The sequence below is a fragment of the Anomaloglossus baeobatrachus genome, chromosome 3, assembly GCF_048569485.1.
Source record: "Anomaloglossus baeobatrachus isolate aAnoBae1 chromosome 3, aAnoBae1.hap1, whole genome shotgun sequence".
Taxonomy (NCBI): domain Eukaryota; kingdom Metazoa; phylum Chordata; class Amphibia; order Anura; family Aromobatidae; genus Anomaloglossus; species Anomaloglossus baeobatrachus.
This window is the reverse complement of record NC_134355.1, coordinates 694109798-694134042: the sequence shown is the minus strand read 5'-3', so window position 1 is coordinate 694134042 and position 24245 is coordinate 694109798. Positions and strand designations below refer to the sequence as shown.

Sequence of the window (24245 nt, the reverse complement as noted above, 5' to 3'; positions counted from 1 at the left end):
CATATGTGATAGGATGCTAGTAGGCATGTGTGATCAGACACTAGTATTGATGTGTAAAAGGAAGCTAGTGGGCGTGTGATCAGAGGCAAGTAACCATGTGTGATCGGATGCTAGTGGGCATGTGTGATCAGACGTTAGTGGGCGTGCATAAACGGATGGTAGTAGGCATGTGTGAGCAGACACTAGTGGGCATGTGTGATCAAAAAATGGTGGACATTTATCAGAAACTAGGGGCGTGTGTTATCGAACACTAGCAGGCATGTGTGATCAGAGGGTAGTGGGTATGTATGATCAGACACTAATGGGCATGTGTCATCAAAAACTGGTGGGCATGTGTCATCAAAAACTGGTGGGCATGTATGATCAGACGCTAGTAATCATGTGGGATTGAACACTAGAAGGCATGTGTGATAGGATGCTAGTAGGCATGTGTGATCAGACACTACTGCGTATGTGTGATCAGACACTAGTAGGCACGTGTGAGCGGATGCAAGTAGGTATGTGGAATCAAACACTAGTAGGCATGTGGGATCTGATGCTAGTAGGCATGTGTAATAGGAAGCTAGTCGGCGTGTGATCAGGCACTAGTGGGCATTTGTGATCGGATGCTAGTGGGCATGTGATCAGGCACTAGTGGGCATGTGTGATCGGATGCTAGTGGGCATGTGATCAGGCACTAGTGGGCATTTGTGATCGGATGCTAGTGGGCATGTGATCAGGCACTAGTGGGCATGTGTGATCAGATGCTAGTGGGCATGCATGAGCAGATGCTAGTAGGCATGTGTGAGCAGACACTAGTGGGCATGTCTAATCAGACGCTAGTGGGCATGTGTGATCGTACGCTAGTAGGCATTTGTGATTGGACTATATTGGCATGTGTGATCAGATCGGATGCTAGTGGGCATGTGTGATCAGATACTAAAAGCCATATGTAACTGGATGTTAGTGGTCATGTGTGATCGGATGCGAGTGGGCAAGTGTGATAACACACTATTTGGTATATATGACCAGACAACAGGGGTCATGTGTGATCAGACAATAGGGGGCATGTAATAGCCACGGTCAATGGCCACCTCCCACCAACCATAGAGTATAAGGATAGAGGATTCTCCGGCTTGTGGTCTGGTTGTGTGAAAGATGCCGCAATTCATCAATAATCCATGAACTCTTCTCCAGTAACCGTATCATGATCTTTGCTGGTCGGGAGCCAGGAGCGGTGCGCGGGACACAATGGAGGGTGCTGTGCCCAGGAGACGCAGCGTCTCAGCTGCATCGCTTCCCAGATCTGTTACCTACTTGGCGCAGCAGTGAAGGATCTGTGGAGCGTTTGCCAGCTGGATGTGAGGATCACAGTCTATTTCTTCCTCATTCATCACCTCTGACTTTATAGGATCGGACACTGGAGTCAGGTCTTTTGTGGTTGCGTCATCACCGAGGAGCTCCTCCCGTGCCGCAGTATGGACAAGGCCTTCATGGAGTACAGACGCGTCCACGTGGGTATTTCAGCTCCGCCGTCTATTCATAGAGTCGTTATTTATCACTTGGCATCGCTGCCGGATTCATAACACGCGACGTCTGTGCCAAAGACACCAACGACAGGTGCTAACGGCGTAAAGTGCTCCGATCCGGCATCGGGCGTCTACCAGGATGGCGGCACAAACTCTTTTTATCGTGTGTACAAGATGGCGTAGATGACATCAGGCACTCACTAATCATACTACAGATGGTCGACCGGCGGGGGTCGCCGAGCTTCTGCCTGGTGCTTCACAAGATGCTGAGACTTTTCTGCTGGGAGAGGGAGGAAGAGCTGCCTCCGTCACGGTATGGACACAGAACCTCCTGCTGACGCTTTACAGAAACATTGTATCAAACTCATCACAAATGGCTCTATGTATGTATGTGCAAGTTTTAAGTATAAAATGGCTTACACAATACACGGAGGAAATTACGAAAATTCCCAAAAAGTGGCACCAAGTTGGCGGAAAGATGTTTAAATCTACAACCAAAGAGTTTGACAATAGTAGAATTTTTCAAAAACTCCCCAAAAACCTTCCTCCTCCTCCTTCACCACCGCACCCCGGCAGAAGCCGGGAACCTGGACGTGAGGACTGGAGATTTTGTGCCCCGTTTCTATAATTATCCATGGGAAGAGTCACTGTCCTCCTGTCCTCTCAGTCACTGAGAAGCTGCAGCTCCATCTCCCTCCTTCCCCTCTTCTATTACTCTGCATGGAGTTTGGGCAACTGAAGTTTTTGCGGGAAAATAGGGGATAAAGAGTTGTTCGAGGAGGGAAATGACGGCACTATGTTTGGTGACGTGACGGTGCTTTAATATTTGCCAGATGACATGGCTTCCAGGTTAGAGGTTCGGCTCCCTAAACAGATACACGTCCAAGACACAGAACAGGACAGGGGCAATTCGGCACATGGCTGGACAGAGGACAGCTGGTCCGCAGAAGCTTGGTGACCTTGACACCCCCAACCCACTCCAGTAACGCCCCCTTTTTATATCTTGGTTACATAGCCCTGCCCCCGAGGAGCAGCTCTGCCAGAATTGAGTCTGTATATCCGGGATAGGAGGAGAGAAATATCTTATACTCCAGTTACTTTCAGAGCTGCATTCACCATTGTGCACCTCACCCGCAGGAACGCACACTCACCAGCTGCTTCCTGTCAGTGATTACAAACATACTGGTTTTTCGCACTCTCTTTACGGACCTCGTCCCACTCACGTAGCTGGAGCGATGTTACAGACACCTACCTGGTGTCCAGGACAGATGTGAACTTTGTACTGTATCTGTGTATAAAACGGCTGGATGGATGCACTGGAACAAACCCTCTGCTATATGAGCAGGACATGATCCCATTGACTTACAGCAAGCAGGTTGCTTGAAGATGATGAAGAATTGAAGCACAAAGTCCATGACAAAGCTGCAGAGCATCTCACAGGATGGCACATTACTCTAGAGTTTGGACCCCATTAGGAAACAGACATCCGGAGCTGCACTCAATCTTCTGCCGGATGCCAGTGTCATCAGCAATAAGCCATCAGACAGACATAGTCCCCTGGTTGTCTGAGCTCCCACAATGCACTGCACTTTGGTGACAGAATTGACAATGCAGCTCTGGCTGTGACTGGAGCAGAGGATTTCCACAGTCGTTTCCTGGGGAGAGGGATTATCGTTACTGCAGGGAAATCCTGTGGGAAAATGTAGAAACGTTTCAGTGCTGCTGGGCCCGGAGCCAAGACTGCAGACTCGCTGGCACAGACATCCTTCACAGGGGGGTAGTGTTACGGCGCAGGGAGCGGCGCAGCGCCAGAATCTGTAAGACAAGCCGCTGTGACATCACAATGAGACGCGCTCTGCAGCTGCGAGACGACATGGGAAAGGCTCTGCTGTCCAGCAGGGGGATCCTGTGACCTCCCAAAAACCTCTCCACAGAGGAGCCGCACCAATGGCTGACACTGCAGACCTGCTCCAGTCACATCCAGAGCTGTCACCAGCTGCTGCCTGGCATCTATCTACCCCATGCTGGAAGATGGAGTCTCCTGACCCGTCCATTGTGCGGTATCTAAGAGAGGAGAGGCTCTGTGGTCCACGTGCATGGAGCTTGGAGAGGAGAGACTCTGTGGTCCACGTGCATGGAGCTTGGAGAGGAGAGGCTCTGTGGTCCACGTGCATGGAGCTTGGAGAGGAGAGGCTCTGTGGTCCACGTGCATGGAGCTTGGAGAGGAGAGGCTCTGTGGTCCACGTGCATGCAACATGGAGAGGAGAGGCTATGTGGTCCACATGCATGCAACATGGAGAGGAGAGGCCCTGTGGTCCACGTGCATAGAGCTTGTGGTCCACGTGCATGCAACATGGAGAGGAGAGGCCCTGTGGTCCACGTGCATAGAGCTTGTGGTCCACGTGCATGCAACATGGAGAGGAGAGGCCCTGTGGTCCACGTGCATGGAGCTCGGAGAGGCCTTGTGGTCCACGTGCATGTGACATCCCACCACCCGTCATGTGACTGCTCCCGTGCAGGGACATCACACCACACGTCATGTGACTGGTACCACCTGGTGACATCATAGATATAACACTGTTTGTCAGGATGGATGATGGGAGTGATGAGCCTCAGACAGACGGACAGACACATTTATTATCTGTAAACATTGGAACATGAGATGTACCGCCTCTGTGTGGAGCTCGCACCACATAACACCACAGGACACGGATCCTCCCGCGAGCGCTCAGTCCACATGAAGAACACGTTGTTGCCAGGGGTCGGTCACGTGTCCGGTACTAGAGGGGGCTGCAGCTGAATGCAGTCACAGTGTCTCAGCCTCTTCACCCACACGAGCGCACGCTCTGCTGCCCGCGTCTGACGTGACGGTACACGTCCCAGTGCACGCATGTAGTATGTTACATCCAGAGCCGAGCATGCAGGGTCCGGGCTCCCGGCCGTCACGTCTCTGCTGCCTGTGGAAATGCGGCTGTTGTGTTGTCATAAAGTACATGGATATAGGGGGCGCTCTGTGCCTGGAACAGAGAGAGCTGCAGTTACTGCGCCGGCCGTGGTCAGAGCCACGCTGCGGGGAGGAGGGCCACGCTGCAGGGAGGAGGGCCACGCTGCGGGGGAGGAGGGCCACGCTGCGGGGGAGGAGGGCCACGCTGCAGGGAGGAGGAGGGCCACGCTGCAGGGAGGAGGAGGGCCACGCTGCGGGGGAGGAGGGCCCCGCTGCGGGGAGGAGGGTCACACTTACTTCAATCACCTCCATCTTCTGTGACGGTCACTTAGCCTGAAATGGAAAAGACGCAATGAGCAGAGGCTACAAACCATGTCTGACAAGCAGAAGTGATGAAAGGTCAGAATCACGTGACAGGAAGTGATGAAAGGTCGGCATGGCGTGCCAGGAACGGCATCACTTGACAGGAAGTGATGAAAGGTCTGCATGGTGACAGACAGAAGAGGAGGACGCCGAGAGCGACAGACAGGAGAGAAGGACGCCGAGAGCGACAAACAGGAGAGGAGGACGCCGAGAGCGACAGACAGAAGAGGAGGACGCCGAGAGCGACAGACAGGAGAGAAGGACGCCGAGAGCGACAGACAGGAGAGGAGGACGCCGAGAGCGACAGACAGGAGAGAAGGACGCCGAGAGCGACAGACAGGAGAGGAGGACGCCGAGAGCGACAGACAGGAGAGGAGGACGCCGAGAGCGACAGACAGGAGAGGAGGACGGCGAGAGCGACAGACAGGAGAGGAGGACGCCGAGAGCGACAGACAGGAGAGGAGGACGCCGAGAGCGACAGACAGGAGAGGAGGACGCCGAGAGCGACAGACAGGAGAGGAGGACGCCGAGAGCGACAGACAGGAGAGGAGGACGCCGAGAGCGACAGACAGGAGAGGATGACGCCGAGAGCGACAGACAGGAGAGGAGGACGCCGAGAGCGACAGACAGGAGAGGAGGACGCCGAGAGCGACAGACAGGAGAGGAGGACGCCGAGAGCGACAGACAGGAGAGGAGGACGCCGAGAGCGACAGACAGGAGAGAAGGACGCCGAGAGCGACAGACAGGAGAGAAGGACGCCGAGAGCGACAGACAGGAGAGAAGGACGCCGAGAGCGACAGACAGGAGAGGAGGACGCCGAGAGCGACAGACAGGAGAGGAGGACGCCGAGAGCGACAGACAGGAGAGGAGGACGCCGAGAGCGACAGACAGGAGAGGAGGACGCCGAGAGCGACAGACAGGAGAGGAGGACGCCGAGAGCGACAGACAGGAGAGGAGGACGCCGAGAGCGACAGACAGGAGAGAAGGACGCCGAGAGCGACAGACAGGAGAGGAGGACGCCGAGAGCGACAGACAGGAGAGGAGGACGCCGAGAGCGACAGACAGGAGAGGCGGAAACTTAGCATGTCAGACAGGAGAAGCGGTGGCTGCTGAGCACGACACGCAGGAGAGGCGGCTTCACACAGGACACGAGAGGAGGCCGCTGCGCACAGGACACGAGAGGAGGCCGCTGCGCACAGGACACGAGAGGAGGCCGCTGCGCACAGGACACGAGAGGAGGCCGCTGCGCACAGGACACGAGAGGAGGCCGCTGCGCACAGGACACGAGAGGAGGCCGCTGCGCACAGGACACGAGAGGAGGCCGCTGCGCACAGGACACGAGAGGAGGCCGCTGCGCACAGGACACGAGAGGAGGCCGCTGCGCACAGGACACGAGAGGAGGCCGCTGCGCACAGGACACGAGAGGAGGCCGCTGCGCACAGGACACGAGAGGAGGCCGCTGCGCACAGGACACGAGAGGAGGCCGCTGCGCACCGGACACGAGAGGAGGCCGCTGCGCACAGGACACGAGAGGAGGCCGCTGCGCACAGGACACGAGAGGAGGCCGCTGCGCACAGGACACGAGAGGAGGCCGCTGCGCACAGGACACGAGAGGAGGCCGCTGCGCACAGGACACGAGAGGAGGCCGCTGCGCACAGGACACGAGAGGAGGCCGCTGCGCACAGGACACGAGAGGAGGCCGCTGCGCACAGGACACGAGAGGAGGCCGCTGCGCACAGGACACGAGAGGAGGCCGCTGCGCACAGGACACGAGAGGAGGCCGCTGCGCACAGGACACGAGAGGAGGCCGCTGCGCACAGGACACGAGAGGAGGCCGCTGCTCACAGGACACGAGAGGAGGCCGCTGCGCACAGGACAAGAGAGGAGGCCGCTGCGCACAGGACAAGAGAGGAGGCCGCTGCACACAGGACATGAGAGGAGGCCGCTGCGCACAGGACAAGAGAGGAGGCCGCTGCGCACAGGACAAGAGAGGAGGCCGCTGCGCACAGGACAAGAGAGGAGGCCGCTGCGCACAGGACAAGAAAGGAGGCCGCCGAGCACAGGACATGAGAGGAGGCCGCTGCACACAGGACATGAGAGGAGGCCGCTGCACACAGGACATGAGAGGAGGCCGCTGCACACAGGACATGAGAGGAGGCCGCTGCACACAGGACATGAGAGGAGGCCGCTGCACACAGGACATGAGAGGAGGCCGCTGCACATGCCACACATAAATGGGATTACTCCACGTGCGGGGGAAGAGGGAGGTGACACTCATGTTATGGCCCCGTCACACAGATCCAACAGTTACCTCGGTCCTTCCCATTCTCCACCTTTTCCTCTTCACTATCAGCTCCATCTTCAGCTATAAGGGAGGGAGGCACTGATGTGTACAGAGTCGCAGCTCTCGATAGCACTGGGGGTAAACTGGACACGTGGAGCATGGGTCGGTCGCTCTGAGACGACGTCCACTCACCTGAGTGCAGCTCCTTCACCAGGGAAGACATTGTGTTTGTGATGGAGTCTGCCGCCACCAGCAGGTCGCTGCGTAGATTTCTTCTGGCGCCTGAAAAGCGGATATCACACATCAGCCGCACGGCTACAGATCAATGGATGTGGCCATGAGCGGCCGGCGGGTGTAGCCCTCTCCTTGTGGGGGGCACCGCAGCCTCCACTCATAGAATCTAGTAAGCTACTCCAAATTCTACATGGCGACTCACCGTGTGATTCTGGTACATCTCCCAGCCTGACTATGGAGTCCTGAGGTCCATGAGTCGGGGTGGAGCCGGCTGACGTGGAGCGCACTGGCATTGGCATGGAGCGGTTGGCACCATGGCTTGGAGAAGAACGAGGGGAGCCGGCCGCTTGTGCCTACAACACAGAAGAAGCCAAGACATATGGAAACAACAATGTCGTGTGCGCAGCAAGAAGCTACAGGGGTCAAGATATGAAAATCAGAGGAATAGGTCCGCTGGACCTCCGGGACTACACAGGAGGATGGAAATGTGTGAGGGCTCACAAGTCACCCGCTACACCTGTCAGGACTGGGAGTATGGCGACCAGGTCATATAGACGGCGCACCGGGCCCACAGAATACGAGAACGACAAGACCTGTGCGATGCAGACAGATGGTGGGAACGGTAAACAGATCTGTTATCATCACAGCACACGCCGATAATAACAAAAACACACAGATGGCCAAGAAATGGTGGAAAGCTTCCCAGAAAACGAGACGCAGGAACAAGGAGGAAGAAAACGGAGCTATATGGTAGAAGTATAACTGAAGAGTCCTCGCTCTATAGTATGAGGAGGGGGAGAAGGATGACCGAGGTGTCCTCTACTATGAGGAGGGGTAAAAGGATGACCGGGAGTCCTCGCTCTATGATATGAGGAGGGGCAGAAGAATGACCGGGGAGTCCTCGCTCTATGGTATAACAAGGGGCAGAAGGATGACCGGGGAGTCCTCGCTCTATGGTAGGAGGGGCAGAAGGATGACCTGGGAGTCCTTGCTCTAAGGTATGAGGAGCGGCAGAAGGATGACCGGGGAGTCCTCGCTCTATGGTAGGAGGGGCAGAAGGATGACCGGGAGTCCTCGCTCTATGGTATAACGAGGGGCAGAAGGATGACCGGGAGTCCTCGCTCTATGGTATAACAAGGGGCAGAAGGATGACCGGGGAGTCCTCTACTCAATGGTATGACGAGGGGCAGAGGGATGACCAGGAGTCCTCGCTCTATGGTATAAGGAGGGCCAGAAGGAAGACCAGGGAGTCCCCCCTAGTCTATGGTATGAGGAGGGGGCAGAAAGATGACTGAGGAGTCCTCGCTCTATGGTATAACAAGGGGCAGAAGGATGACTGGGGAGTCCTCGCTCTATGGTATAACGAGGGGCAGAAGGATGACCGGGAGTCCTCGCTCTATGGTATAACAAGGGGCAGAAGGATGACCGGGGAGTCCTCTACTCAATGGTATGACAAGGGGCAGAGGGATGACCAGGAGTCCTCGCTCTATGGTATAAGGAGGGGCAGAAGGAAGACCAGGGAGTCTCCCCTAGTCTATGGTATGAGGAGGGGGCAGAAAGATGACTGAGGAGTCCTCGCTCTATGGTATGAGGAGCGGCAGAAGGATGACTGGGGAGACCTTGCTCTATGGTATGAGGAGGGGCAGAAGGATGACCGAGGTGTCCTCTACTATGAGGAGGGCAGAAGGATGACCAGGAGTCCTCACTCTATGGTATGAGGAGGGGCAGAAGGATGACCGGGGAGTCCTCGCTCTATGGTATGAGGAGGGGCAGAAGGATGACCGGGGAGTCCTCGCTCTATGGTATAAAGATAGGTAGAAAGATGACCGGGGAGTCATCGCTCTATGGTATAACGAGGGGCAGAAGGATGACCAGGAGTCCTCGCTCTATGGTATGAGGAGGGGCAGAAGGATGACCGGGGAGTCCTCGCTCTATGGTATAAAGATAGGTAGAAAGATGACCGGGGAGTCATCGCTCTATGGTATAAGGAGGGGCAGAAGGAAGACCAGGGAGTCCCCCCTAGTCTATGGTATGAGGAGGGGGCAGAAAGATGACTGAGGAGTCCTCGCTCTATGGTATGAGGAGCGGCAGAAGGATGACTGGGGAGACCTTGCTCTATGGTATGAGGAGGGGCAGAAGGATGACCGAGGTGTCCTCTACTATGAGGAGGGGCAGAAGGATGACCGGGGAGTCCTCGCTCTATGGTATGAGGAGGGGCAGAAGGATGACCGGGGAGTCCTCGCTCTATGGTATAAAGATAGGTAGAAAGATGACCGGGGAGTCATCGCTCTATGGTATAACGAGGGGCAGAAGGATGACCAGGAGTCCTCGCTCTATGGTATGAGGAGGGGCAGAAGGATGACCGAGGAGTTCTCTACTCCATAGTATGAGGAGGGGCAGAAGGATGACCGGGGAGTCCTCGCTCTATGGTATAAGGAGGGGCAGAAGGATGACCGGGGAGTCCTCTACTTAATGGTATGAGGAGGGGCAGAAGGATGACTGGGGAGTCCTCGCTCTATGGTATAACGAGGGGCAGAAGGATGACTGGGAGTCCTCGTTCTATGGTATAACGAGGGGCAGAAGGATGACCGGGAGTCCTCGCTCTATGGTATAACAAGGGGCAGAAGGATGTCCGGGGAGTCCTCTACTCAATGGTATGAGGAGGGGCAGAAGGATGACTGGGGAGTCCTCGCTCTATGGTATAACGAGGGGCAGAAGGATGACTGGGAGTCCTCGTTCTATGGTATAACGAGGGGCAGAAGGATGACCGGGAGTCCTCGCTCTATGGTATAACAAGGGGCAGAAGGATGTCCGGGGAGTCCTCTACTCAATGGTATGAGGAGGGGCAGAAGGATGACCGGGGAGTCCTAACTCTATGGTATGAGGAGGGGCAGAAGGATGACTGGGGAGTCCTCGCTCTATGGTATAACGAGGGGCAGAAGGATCACCGGGAGTCCTCGCTCTATGGTATAACGAGGGGCAGAAGGATGACCAGGGAGTCCTCGCTCTATGGTATAACAAGGAGCAGAAGGATGACTGGGGAGTCCTCTACTCAATGGTATGAGGAGGGGCAGAAGGATGACCGGGGAGTCCTCTACTCTATGGTAAAAGGAGGGCCAGAAGGATGACTGGAGAGTCCTCTACTCTAGGGTATGAGGAGGGGCAGAAGGATGACCGAGGTGTCCTCTACTATGAGGAGGGGCAGAAGGATGACTGGGTAGTCCTCGCTCTATGGTATAACGAGGGGCAGAAGGATAACCGCGAGTCCTCGCTCTATGGTATAACAAGGGGCAGAAGGATGACCAGGGAGTCCTCTACTCAATGGTATGACGAGGGGCAGAAGGATGACCAGGAGTCCTCGCTCTATGGTATAACAAGGGGCAGAAGGAAGACCAGGGAGTCCCCCCTACTCTATGGTATGAGGAGGGGGCAGAAGGATGACTGAGGAGTCCTCGCTCTATGGTATGAGGAGGGGCAGAAGGATGACTGGGGAGACCTTGCTCTATGGTATGAGGAGGGGCAGAAGGATGACCGAGGTGTCTTCTACTATGAGGAGGGCAGAAGGATGACCGGGGAGTCCTCACTCTATGGTATGAGGAGGGGCAGAAGGATGACCGGGGAGTCCTCGCTCTATGGTATGAGGAGGGGCAGAAGGATGACTGGAGAGTCCTCTACTCTAGGGTATGAGGAGGGGCAGAAGGATGACCGAGGTGTCCTCTACTATGAGGAGGGGCATAAGGATGACAGGGGAGTCCTCGCTCTATGGTATAACAAGGGGCAGAAGGATGACTGGGGAGTCCTCGCTCTATGGTAGGAGGGGCAGAAGGATGACCGGGGAGTCCTCGCTCTATGGTATGAGGAGGGGCAGAAGGATGACCGGGAGTCCTCGCTCTATGGTATGAGGAGGGGCAGAAGGATTACCGGGGAGTCCCCTACTCTACAGTATGAGGAGGGGCAGAAGGATGACTGAGGAGTCCTCGCTCTATGGTAGAATGAGGGCCAGAAGGATGACCGTGGAGTCCCCTACTCTAGGGTATGAGGAGGGGCAGAAGAATGACTGGGGAGTCCCCTACTCTATGGTAGAAGGAGGGCCAGAAGGAAGACCAGGGAGTCCCCTACTCTATGGTATGAGGAGGAGGCAGAAGGATGACTGAGGAGTCCTCGCTCTATGGTATAAGGAGGGGCAGAAGGATGACCGGGGAGTCCTCTCTCTATGGTATGAGGAGGGGCAGAAGGATGACCGGGGAGTCCTCGCTCTATGGTATGAGGAGGGGCAGAAGGATGACCGGGAGTCCTCTCTCTATGGTATGAGGAGGGGCAGAAGGATGACCGGGGAGTCCTCGCTCTATGGTATGAGGAGGGGCAGAAGGATGACCCAGGAGTCCTCGCTCTATGGTATGAAGAGGGGCAGAAGGATGACCGGGGAGTCCTCTCTCTATGGTATGAGGAGGGGCAGAAGGATGACCGGGGAGTCCTCGCTTTATGGTATGAGGAGGGGCAGAAGGATGACCGGGAGTCCTCGCTCTATGGTATGAGGAGGGGCAGAAGGATGACCGGGGAGTCCTCGCTCTATGGTATGAGGAGGGGCAGAAGGATGACCGGGAGTCCTCGCTCTATGGTATAACGAGGGGCAGAAGGATGACCGGGAGTCCTCGCTCTATGGTATAACAAGGAGCAGAAGGATGACTGGGGAGTCCTCTACTCAATGGTATGAGGAGGGGCAGAAGGATGACCAGGAGTCCTCACTCTATGGTATGAAGAGGGGCAGAAGGATGACCGGGGAGTCCTCTCTCTATGGTATGAGGAGGGGCAGAAGGATGACCGGGGAGTCCTCGCTCTATGGTATGAGGAGGGGCAGAAGGATGACCGGGAGTCCTCGCTCTATGGTATGAGGAGGGGCAGAAGGATGACCGGGAGTCCTCGCTCTATGGTATAACGAGGGGCAGAAGGATGACCGGGAGTCCTCGCTCTATGGTATAACAAGGAGCAGAAGGATGACCGGGGAGTCCTCTCCTCAATGGTATGAGGAGGGGCAGAAGGATGACCAGGAGTCCTCGCTCTATGGTATGAGGAGGGGCAGAAGGATGACCGGGGAGTCCTCGCTCTATGGTATGAGGAGGGGCAGAAGGATGACCGGGGAGTCCTCGCTCTATGGTATGAGGAGGGGCAGAAGGATGACCGGGGAGTCCTCGCTCTATGGTATGAGGAGGGGCAGAAGGATGACCGGGGAGTCCTCGCTCTATGGTATGAGGAGGGGCAAAAGGATGACCGAGGAGTCCTCGCTCTATGGTATGAGGAGGGGCAGAAGGATGACCAGGAGTCCTCGCTCTATGGTATAACAAGGGGCAGAAGGAAGACCAGGGAGTCCCCCCTACTCTATGGTATGAGGAGGGGGCAGAAGGATGACTGAGGAGTCCTCGCTCTATGGTATGAGGAGGGGCAGAAGGATGACCGAGTAGTCCTCTACTATGAGGAGGGCAGAAGGATGACCAGGAGTCCTCACTCTATGGTATGAGGAGGGGCAGAAGGATGACCGGGGAGTCCTCGCTCTATGGTATGAGGAGGGGCAGAAGGATGACCGGGGAGTCCTCGCTCTATGGTATAAAGATAGGTAGAAAGATGACCGGGGAGTCATCGCTCTATGGTATAACGAGGGGCAGAAGGATGACCAGGAGTCCTCGCTCTATGGTATAATGAGGGGCAGAAGGATGACCAGGAGTCCTCGCTCTATGGTATAACAAGGGACAGAAGGAAGACCAGGGAGTCCCCCTAGTCTATGGTATGAGGAGGGGCAGAAGGATGACTGGGGAGACCTTGCTCTATGGTATGAGGAGGGGCAGAAGGATGACCGAGGTGTCCTCTACTATGAGGAGGGCAGAAGGATGACCGGGGAGTCCTCGCTCTATGGTATGAGGAGGGGCAGAAGGATGACCGGGGAGTCCTCGCTCTATGGTATAAAGATAGGTAGAAAGATGACCGGGGAGTCATCGCTCTATGGTATAACGAGGGGCAGAAGGATGACCAGGAGTCCTCGCTCTATGGTATAACGAGGGGCAGAAGGATGACCAAGGAGTTCTCTACTCTATAGTATGAGGAGGGGCAGAAGGATGACCGGGGAGTCCTCGCTCTATGGTATAAGGAGAGGTAGAAAGATGACGGGGGAGTCCTCTACTCTATAGTATGAGGAGGGGCAGAAGGCTGACCGGGGAGTCCTCGCTCTATGGTATAAGGAGAGGTAGAAAGATGACGGGGGAGTCCTCTACTCAATGGTATGAGGAGGGGCAGAAGGATGACTGGGGAGTCCTCGCTCTATGGTATAACGAGGGGCAGAAGGATGACCGGGAGTCCTCGCTCTATGGTATAACGAGGGGCAGAAGGATGACCGAGGAGTTCTCGCTCTATGGTATGAGGAGCGGTACATAGACGATCATATTACGTCACACCTGTGGACATCTCTATTTTCTTTATTACAGCCGCCTGCACAATGGACGTTGTTTCCTCTTGTTCTTCTGCCGTCCTTGTAGGCTCGCGGTGGAGATCATGTGAGGATCACCACCTAGTGGCCCTATGAGGACCTGCATGTCTAAACTGATGATGGATGTTTTCGGTGTTATGCTTTCTTCGGATCTCTGGACTATTGGCTGGACGTCCACCATTGCCTCTACAGGAGCTGCTGATGGCGGCACGTTCTGCCGGGGGTGTGCGGTGCCACGTGGCGTGGTCTTGCTTCCCTCGCCGGCTCCCGCTGCTTTGCTTTCTCTAGTAACGTTTAGCGATTCCAGATGCGTTTCTTATATTGAGGAATATAATGTTATCTGTTCTCCACTTATGTGAGAGGAGCCTGCAGTGTAAAGCATGGAGGTTCACGTTCCTAATGCGTGACTGAGCTAGTGGAAACACTGCTGTGGAAATGGCTGATCTCTCACTTGAAGACCCCCTCCTATCCCCTGAGGTGACGACCCCCATTCTTTACACTGCAGGCTGTACTGACGGGAGCGTAGAGAAGGAGGAGCGATGAGGAGGCGTTTTCTCGGCCATATTTGCCCCCATCCTCCTCACTGCGGCCACTAATATGGAGGGAAGAGGTTATTCAGAGGACGGTGAGAGCAGCCCCCCGCAGCCGTGCCCCCATTAGTCGTGTCAGGCAGTGACAAAGCGGTATTAGAGGAGGTTAGGAGGAATGCTGCAGTCACATCCAGAGCTGCGCTCCGATATAACGTATCGCACGGTGGTGCACGCGTCCTGGGAGGAGCCGCACCACAGCGGAGGAAGCTCTGGATGTGACTGGAGTAAGATATTAGTGCTGTGGGCCCTGGCGGCTCCGGCACATGCGGAATGTCAGCTCAGTCACATGCAGCGCACAGGCGGTGGCGGTCGCCGGGGATCATGCGGTCACTTACGGCCTGCTTCTGCTCCTCCTCCTGCGGCGACAAAGAAGAAACAGAATCAGAGTCACAGAGACGGGAACACAGGCAAAGAGATCACAGCCGAGACGTGATCTGGTGAGGAGCAGATCACAGGGGGGTATAATACAGGGATCTGGTGAGAAGCAGATCACAGGGGGGTATAATACAGGGATCTGGTGAGAAGCAGATCACAGGGGGGTATAATACAGGGATCTGGTGAGGAGCAGATCACAGGGGGGTATAATACAGGGATCTGGTGAGAAGCAGATCACAGGGGGGTATAATACGGGGATCTGGTGAGGAGCAGATCACATACGGGGATCTGGTGACGAGCAGATCACAGGACGGTATAATACGGGGATCTGGTGAGAGCAGAATACAGGACAGTATAATACGGGGATCTGGTGAGGAGCAGATCACAGGAGGGTATAATACGGGGATCTGGTGAGGAGCAGATCACAGGACGGTATAATACAGGGATCTGGTGAGGAGCAGATCACAGGACGGTATAATACGGGGATCTGGTGAGGAGCAGATCACAGGACGGTATAATATGGGGATCTGGTGTGCAGCAGATCAATGGATGGTATCAGGGGATCTGGTGTGCAAACCAAATGACCACAGAATAAGGGATCAAGTGTGGAACAGTTCACACAACGCTAAAATAAAGGATCTTGTGTGAATTAGATCACAGAACAATATAACAATAAGAGATATGTTGTGGAGTAGATCACAGTAAATATACTAAGAGGATGAGGTGTGGAGCAGATCACACAACAATGATCAGTATAAAGAAGAAATCACTTCTGGACTAGATCACATAATCTGGGTAATGATGGCTATAATAACGGGATCGGTGATGACGTGACCCAGATAAGAAAGTGGCGATTCAATATCCGGTATAATGAGGAGATCGGTTTTACTGTAGGAGCGGATCACACTCCGGAGGATGTACAGTGGAAACCCTCTCTATACAGACACATCTGCAGGTTTTTCTCTCCGCTCTCTATACAGACACATTTGCAGCTTTTTCCCTCCGCTCTCTATACAGACACATCTGCAGGTTTTTCCCTCCTCTCTATACAGACACATCTGCAGCTTTTTCCCTCCGCTCTCTATACAGACACATCTGCAGCTTTTTCCCTCCGCTCTCTATACAGACACATCTGCAGGTATTTCCCTCCTGTCTCTATACAGACACATCTGCAGGTTTTCCCCTCCGCTCTCTATACAGACACAGCTACAGGTATTTCCCTCCTGTCTCTATACAGACACATCTGCGGGTTGTTCCCTCCTGTCTCTATACAGACACATCTGCAGCTTTTTCCCTCCGCTCTCTATACAGACACATCTGCAGGTATTTCCCTCCTGTCTCTATACAGACACATCTGCAGCTTTTTCCCTCCGCTCTCTATACAGACACATCTGCAGGTATTTCCCTCCTGTCTCTTTACAGACACATCTGCAGGTTTTTCCCTCCTCTCTATACAGACACATCTGCAGGTTTTTCCCTCCCTCTCTATACAGACACATCTGCAGGTTTTTCCCTCCGCTCTCTATACAGACACAGCTGCAGGTATTTCCCTCCTGTCTCTATACAGACACATCTGCGGGTTGTTCCCTCCTGTCTCTATACAGACACATCTGCAGCTTTTTCCCTCCGCTCTCTATACAGACACATCTGCAGGTATTTCCCTCCTGTCTCTATACAGACACATCTGCAGCTTTTTCCCTCCGCTCTCTATACAGACACATCTGCAGGTATTTCCCTCCTGTCTCTATACAGACACATCTGCAGGTTTTTCCCTCCTCTCTATACAGACACATCTGCAGGTTTTTCCCTCCGCTCTCTATACAGACACATCTGCAGGTTTTTCCCTCCGCTTGCTATACAGACACATCTGCAGGTTTTTCCCTCCACTCTCTATACAGACACAGCTGCAGGTTTTTCCCTCCGCTCTCTATACAGACACATCTGCAGGTTTTCCCCTCCGCTCTCTATACAGACACAGCTGCAGGTTTTTCCCCCTTCTCTCTATACAGACACATCTGCAGGTTTTCCCCTCCGCTCTCTATACAGACACATCTGCAGGTTTTTCCCTCTGCTCTCTATACAGACACATCTGCAGGTTTTTCCCTCCGCTCTCTATATAGACACATCTGCAGGTTTTTTCCTCCGCTCTTTATACTGACACATCTGCAGGTTTTTCCCTCCGCTCGCTATACAGACACATCTGCAGGTTTTTCCCTCCCTCTCTATACAGACACATCTGCAGGTTTTTCCCTCCGCTGTATAGAGAGCGGAGGGAAAGTAAGGGTTTAAACTGAACATAACGAGGAGAAGAGCAGATCACACTCCGGGGAATGTACATGTAACTGTTGTCATCCGGGAATCTATTGTAGAATTGATCACTGGATCACTCCATTATTGGATGGAAGCCGTCTGTGCACTGATCTATACAGCGCTGGATACAGAATCGTACAGAGAATCTGCTGGTGTTATCGTTATGTGAGGCACCAGGCGCGTCCGACCTCAGCGTATAGGAGGTAGATGTCAGGGCAGGAGGACATAAAGATCAGCGACGCCTGCACTGCATTGTATCCAATGGGAGCAGATATGTTGGAATGCAAAGAGATATGGACCTGGCCCATGATGCCCTGCAGTCACTGGGTCTCATCTCCTTTCTGTATCCCATGGATCATTTATCAGTTACTGTTGGTTTTGCCCATCCCTAATACCAGACTGTCCTCCTCCCCCCTCATTGAGCGGTCGTCCCCGGCGCCCGTCCAGTGGGGTCCTTACCTTCAGCAGCTTCATCAGCCCCTCCAGCTGCACCATCAGCTCCCGCCGGCTCTCCTGCAGAGCTGACATCCTCTGCTCCAGCTCGTCCTTCCTCTGCCTGCGGACAGCATGGACACGTTAGTGATGGAGTTAATATTGCCCCTAACCATGCTGCGGTAGCCTTCCACTCACCGGAGGAGCCGCAGCTCAGCTAGCAGGGTGGGGTTTTGCTGCGCTTTCTCGGGGGTGGGCTGTGACGCCTGCTCGTGCTCCAGACGCAGCCGCTGAATCTCCTGCAAGATTTCCCTGTAATGAAAGACGTCCATTACTGAGTGAAGCCCCACCCCCGAGGAGCGCTGTCCACCCACCTACTATACTCTTACCACCCCATAATACGCCTCACCTCCTGCCTGCAGGTCTAATAATATGGACAGGGACCAGAATGCCCAGGATGAACAAACCTGTAGGTTATATTAAAGATTCTGTAGGGAGGTCCGTTTGTAAACCTGCTCACTGTATGGCAATATCCCCCTCCCTGGTGCCAGGGCCGCCCCTGCCTGTATTACACACTCCCCAGTGACTCTTGCCTGATTCTGTTCCCTCCCAATGGGGCCACTCTATCCTACAGCCTGCTCCCTCCCCGGGCCGTCCTCACCTGCAGCCTGCTCCCTCCCCGGGCTGCCCTCACCTGAAGCCTACTCCCTCCCCGGGCTGTCCTTACCTGCAGCCTGCTCCCTCCCCGGGATGTCCTCACCTGCAGCCTGCTCCCTCCCCGGGATGTCCTCACCTGCAGCCTGCTCCCTCCCCAGGCTGCCCTCACCTGCAGCCTGCTCCCTCCCCGGGCCACCCTCACCTGCAGCCTGCTCCCTCCCCGGGCCGTCCTTACCTGCAGCCTGCTCCCTCCCCGGGCTGTCCTTACCTGCAGCCTGCTCCCTCCCCGGGCTGTCCTTACCTGCAGCCTGCTCCCTCCCCGGGATGTCCTCACCTGCAGCCTGCTCCCTCCCCGGGATGTCCTCACCTGCAGCCTGCTCCCTCCCCAGGCTGTCCTTACCTGCAGCCTGCTCCCTCCCCGGGCTGCCCTCACCTGCAGCCTGCTCCCTCCCCGGGCCACCCTCACCTGCAGCCTGCTCCCTCCCTGGGCTGTCCTTACCTGCAGCCTGCTCCCTCCCCGGGATGTCCTCACCTGAAGCCTACTCCCTCCCCGGGCTGTCCTTACCTGCAGCCTGCTCCCTCCCCGGGATGTCCTCACCTGCAGCCTGCTCCCTCCCCAGGCTGTCCTCACCTGCAGCCTGCTCCCTCCCCGGGCTGCCCTCACCTGCAGCCTGCTCCCTCCCCGGGCCGCCCTCACCTGCAGCCTGCTCCCTCCCCGGGCTGTCCTCACCTGCAGCCTGCTCCCTCCCCGGGATGTCCTCTCCTGCAGCCTGCTCCCTCCCCGGGCTGCCCTCACCTGCAGCCTGCTCCCTCCCCGGGCTGTCCTCACCTGCAGCCTGCTCCCTCCCCGGGCTGTCCTCACCTGCAGCCTGCTCCCTCCCCGGGATGTCCTCACCTGCAGCCTGCTCCCTCCCCGGGCTGTCCTCACCTGCAGCCTGCTCCCTCCCCGGGATGTCCTTACCTGCAGCCTGCTCCCTCCCCGGGCTGTCCTTACCTGCAGCCTGCTCCCTCCCCGGGCTGTCCTCACCTGCAGCCTGCTCCCTCCCCGGGCTGTCCTTACCTGCAGCCTGCACCCTCCCCGGGATGTCCTTACCTGCAGCCTGCACCCTCCCCGGGCTGTCCTCACCTGCAGCCTGCTCCCTCCCCGGGATGTCCTTACCTGCAGCCTGCTCCCTCCCCGGCCTGTCCTTACCTGCAGCCTGCTCCCTCCCCGGGCTGCCCTCACCTGCAGCCTGCTCCCTCCCCGGGCTGCCCTCACCTGCAGCCTGCGCCCTCCCCGGGATGTCCTCTCCTGCAGCCTGCTCCCTCCCCGGGATGTCCTCTCCTGCAGCCTGCTCCCTCCCCGGGATGTCCTCTCCTGCAGCCTGCTCCCTCCCCAGGCTGCCCTCACCTGTTCTTGTTCTCTAGCTCAGCGATCAGCTGCCGCTGCTGCTTGTTGGCGTCAAAGTTAAAGCTGAGCTCGGTGGGTGGTCGCGGCTGTAGAGGAGAAGGTAATGAATGTCTGATCCTCGGTCACGACCAGAGCTGCAGGACCTGACGTCTCCCGGCTGCACCGTGTACAGCAAAAACCACGCAGGGGAGGAGTGAGGGGCGCAGAATTCAGCCTCACCCTGCGGCAAGTGGCAGAAAACAGCCCTAACACCAACTGTCCCAGAGCAGGAAGAGGAACATTCACAGCCGCACCAGGTTTCACCCCAATACCGGCTTCATCATGGGGTAGCTGCCTCGTCCCCCTGATGAAGCATTTGGGTGAAACACTGGGGAGCCAGTTATTGAATTGCACTAATTACGGACACTTATTTGTCTATTTACATAATTTAATTTATTCTCATTAAAAGCTCTTAAGTGTTAATTGGTTTGGTAATTCTCTTCTTTCTGCCCGGGGCTCTGGGCAGAGTTAGGATTGCAGCTCTTGATGTGACCAAAGCAGAGGAGAGGACAGAGCAGCTCTGGATGTGGCCGCAGTATAAGGACAGGTGGAGGTGACACACTGTGACGCATGTCAGCTGTGGACGGTCCGTTACTCACAGAGTTCCCGGCCTCGGCGGCGAGTCTGGCGGCGTATCGAGCGATGAGACGATGCTCCTCGTCCAGACGACTGGGGCTGTCCAACACACTGCGGAGGAAACGCAGAGCATCACTCCCATCATCCTCCGGAGCGGAGGATCTCACACCAGGGGTCACTCCCATCATCCTCCGGAGCGGAGGATCTCACACCAGGGGTCACTCCCATCATCCTCCGGAGCGGAGGATCTCACACCAGGGGTCACTCCCATCATCCTCCGGAGCGGAGGATCTCACACCAGGGGTTACTCCCATCATCCTCCGGAGCGGAGGATCTCACACCAGGGGTTACTCCCATCATCCTCCGGAGCGGGGGATCTCACACCAGGGGTTACTCCCATCATCCTCCGGAGCGGAGGATCTCACACCAGGGGTCACTCCCATCATCCTCCGGAGCGGAGGATCTCACACCAGGGGTCACTCCCATCATCCTCCGGAGCGGAGGATCTCACACCAGGGGTCACTCCCATCATCCTCCGGAGCGGAGGATCTCACACCAGGGGTTACTCCCATCATCCTCCGGAGCGGAGGATCTCACACCAGGGGTTACTCCCATCATCCTCCGGAGCGGAGGATCTCACACCAGGGGTCACTCCCATCATCCTCCGGAGCGGAGGATCTCACACCAGGGGTCACTCCCATCATCCTCCGGAGCGGAGGATCTCACACCAGGGGTTACTCCCATCATCCTCCGGAGCGGAGGATCTCACACCAGGGGCTACTCCCATCATCCTCCGGAGCGGGGGATCTCACACCAGGGGCTACTCCCATCATCCTCCGGAGCCGAGGATCTCACACCAGGGGTTACTCCCATCATCCTCCGGAGCGGAGGATCCCACACCAGGGGTTACTCCCATCATCCTCCGGAGCCGAGGATCTCACACCAGGGGTCACTCCCATCATCCTCCGGAGCGGAGGATCTCACACCAGGGGTCACTCCCATCATCCTCCGGAGCGGGGGATCTCACACCAGGGGTCACTCCCATCATCCTCCGGAGCCGAGGATCTCACACCAGGGGTCACTCCCATCATCCTCCGGAGCGGAGGATCTCACACCAGGGGTTACTCCCATCATCCTCCAGAGCGGAGGATCTCACACCAGGGGCTACTCCCATCATCCTCCGGAGCGGGGGATCTCACACCAGGGGTCACTCCCATCATCCTCCGGAGCCGAGGATCTCACACCAGGGGTCACTCCCATCATCCTCCGGAGCGGAGGATCTCACACCAGGGGTCACTCCCATCATCCTCCGGAGCGGAGGATCCCACACCAGGGGTCACTCCCATCATCCTCCGGAGCGGAGGATCTCACACCAGGGGTTACTCCCATCATCCTCCGGAGCGGAGGATCTCACACCAGGGGTTACTCCCATCATCCTCCGGAGCGGAGGATCTCACACCAGGGGTCACTCCCATCATCCTCCGGAGCGGAGGATCTCACACCAGGGGTCACTCCCATCATCCTCCGGAGCGGAGGATCTCACACCAGGGGTTACTCCCATCATCCTCCGGAGCGGAGGATCTCACACCAGGGGCTACTCCCATCATCCTCCGGAGCGGGGGATCTCACACCAGGGGCTACTCCCATCATCCTCCGGAGCCGAGGATCTCACACCAGGGGTTACTCCCATCATCCTCCGGAGCGGAGGATCCCACACCAGGGGTTACTCCCATCATCCTCCGGAGCCGAGGATCTCACACCAGGGGTCACTCCCATCATCCTCCGGAGCGGAGGATCTCACACCAGGGGTCACTCCCATCATCCTCCGGAGCGGGGGATCTCACACCAGGGGTCACTCCCATCATCCTCCGGAGCCGAGGATCTCACACCAGGGGTCACTCCCATCATCCTCCGGAGCGGAGGATCTCACACCAGGGGTCACTCCCATCATCCTCCGGAGCGGAGGATCCCACACCAGGGGTCACTCCCATCATCCTCCGGAGCGGAGGATCTCACACCAGGGGTCACTCCCATCATCCTCCGGAGCAGGGGATCTCACACCAGGGGTCACTCCCATCATCCTCCGGAGCCGAGGATCTCACACCAGGGGTCACTCCCATCATCCTCCGGAGCGGGGGATCTCACACCAGGGGTTACTCCCATCATCCTCCAGAGCGGAGGATCTCACACCAGGGGTCACTCCCATCATCCTCCGGAGCGGGGGATCTCACACCAGGGGTCACTCCCATCATCCTCCGGAGCCGAGGATCTCACACCAGGGGTCACTCCCATCATCCTCCGGAGCGGGGGATCTCACACCAGGGGTCACTCCCATCATCCTCCGGAGCGGGGGATCTCACACCAGGGGTTACTCCCATCATCCTCCAGAGCCGAGGATCTCACACCAGGGGTCACTCCCATCATCCTCCGGAGCGGGGGATCTCACACCAGGGGTCACTCCCATCATCCTCCGGAGCGGGGGATCTCACACCAGGGGTCACTCCCATCATCCTCCGGAGCGGAGGATCTCACACCAGGGATCACTCCCATCATCCTCCGGAGCAGAGGATCTCACACCAGGGGTTACTCCCATCATCCTCCGGAGCGGAGGATCTCACACCAGGGGTCACTCCCATCATCCTCCGGAGCGGAGGATCTCACACCAGGGGTCACTCCCATCATCCTCCGGAGCGGAGGATCTCACACCAGGGGTCACTCCCATCATCCTCCAGAGCGGAGGATCTCACACCAGGGGTTACTCCCATCATCCTCCGGAGCGGGGGATCTCACACCAGGGGTCACTCCCATCATCCTCCGGAGCAGAGGATCCCACACCAGGGGTCACTCCCATCATCCTCCGGAGCGGAGGATCTCACACCAGGGGCTACTCCCATCATCCTCCGGAGCGGAGGATCTCACACCAGGGGCTACTCCCATCATCCTCCGGAGCGGGGGATCTCACACCAGGGGTCACTCCCATCATCCTCCGGAGCGGGGGATCTCACACCAGGGGTCACTCCCATCATCCTCCGGAGCCGAGGATCTCACACCAGGGGTCACTCCCATCATCCTCCGGAGCCGAGGATCTCACACCAGGGGTCACTCCCATCATCCTCCGGAGCGGAGGATCTCACACCAGGGGTCACTCCCATCATCCTCCGGAGCGGGGGATCTCACACCAGGGGTCACTCCCATCATCCTCCGGAGCGGAGGATCCCACACCAGGGGTTACTCCCATCATCCTCCAGAGCGGAGGATCTCACACCAAGGGTCACTCCCATCATCCTCCAGAGCGGAGGATCTCACACCAGGGGTCACTCCCATCATCCTCCGGAGCCGAGGATCTCACACCAGGGGTCACTCCCATCATCCTCCGGAGCGGAGGATCCCACACCAGGGGTTACTCCCATCATCCTCCGGAGCGGAGGATCTCACACCAGGGGTCACTCCCATCATCCTCCGGAGCGGGGGATCTCACACCAGGGGTCACTCCCATCATCCTCCGGAGCGGAGGATCCCACACCAGGGGTCACTCCCATCATCCTCCGGAGCGGAGGATCCCACACCAGGGGTTACTCCCATCATCCTCCGGAGCGGAGGATCCCACACCAGGGGTTACTCCCATCATCCTCCGGAGCGGAGGATCCCACACCAGGGGTACTCTCATCGTCCCACCAGACTGTATTTAGAGACCCCTAAAGGGCACCATCCAGGGTCGTACACAGGCAGGAGTGACAACATGGGGGGAACCATCATCCACAGCCGGAGCTGCTTCTATCGCCCTCGCTATGCGCCTTGCAGGGTTGTAAACACTACAAGTCCCACAATGCTGCACAGGAGACCGCAGACAGCAGCAGAATGGTGAGTGCAGCTCCGGATGTGACTGCAGTAGACTGGGGAGTGCAGCTCCGGATGTGACTGCAGTAGACTGGTGAGTGCAGCTCCAGATGTGACTGCAGTAGACTGGTGAGTGCAGCTCTGGATGTGACTGCAGTAGACTGGTGAGTGCAGCTCCGGATGTGACTGCAGTAGAAAGGTGAGTGAAGCTCCGGATGTGACTGCAGTAGA

The 24245-nt window shown here is 56.8% G+C and overlaps 1 pseudogene; it reads right to left on the bottom strand.

Annotated features, from left to right (window-relative positions):
* Positions 1–4127: 4127 nt before the first annotated feature.
* The window catches only part of LOC142297086 (dystrobrevin beta-like), a 126954-nt pseudogene continuing 106836 nt past the window's right edge, over positions 4128–24245 (bottom strand).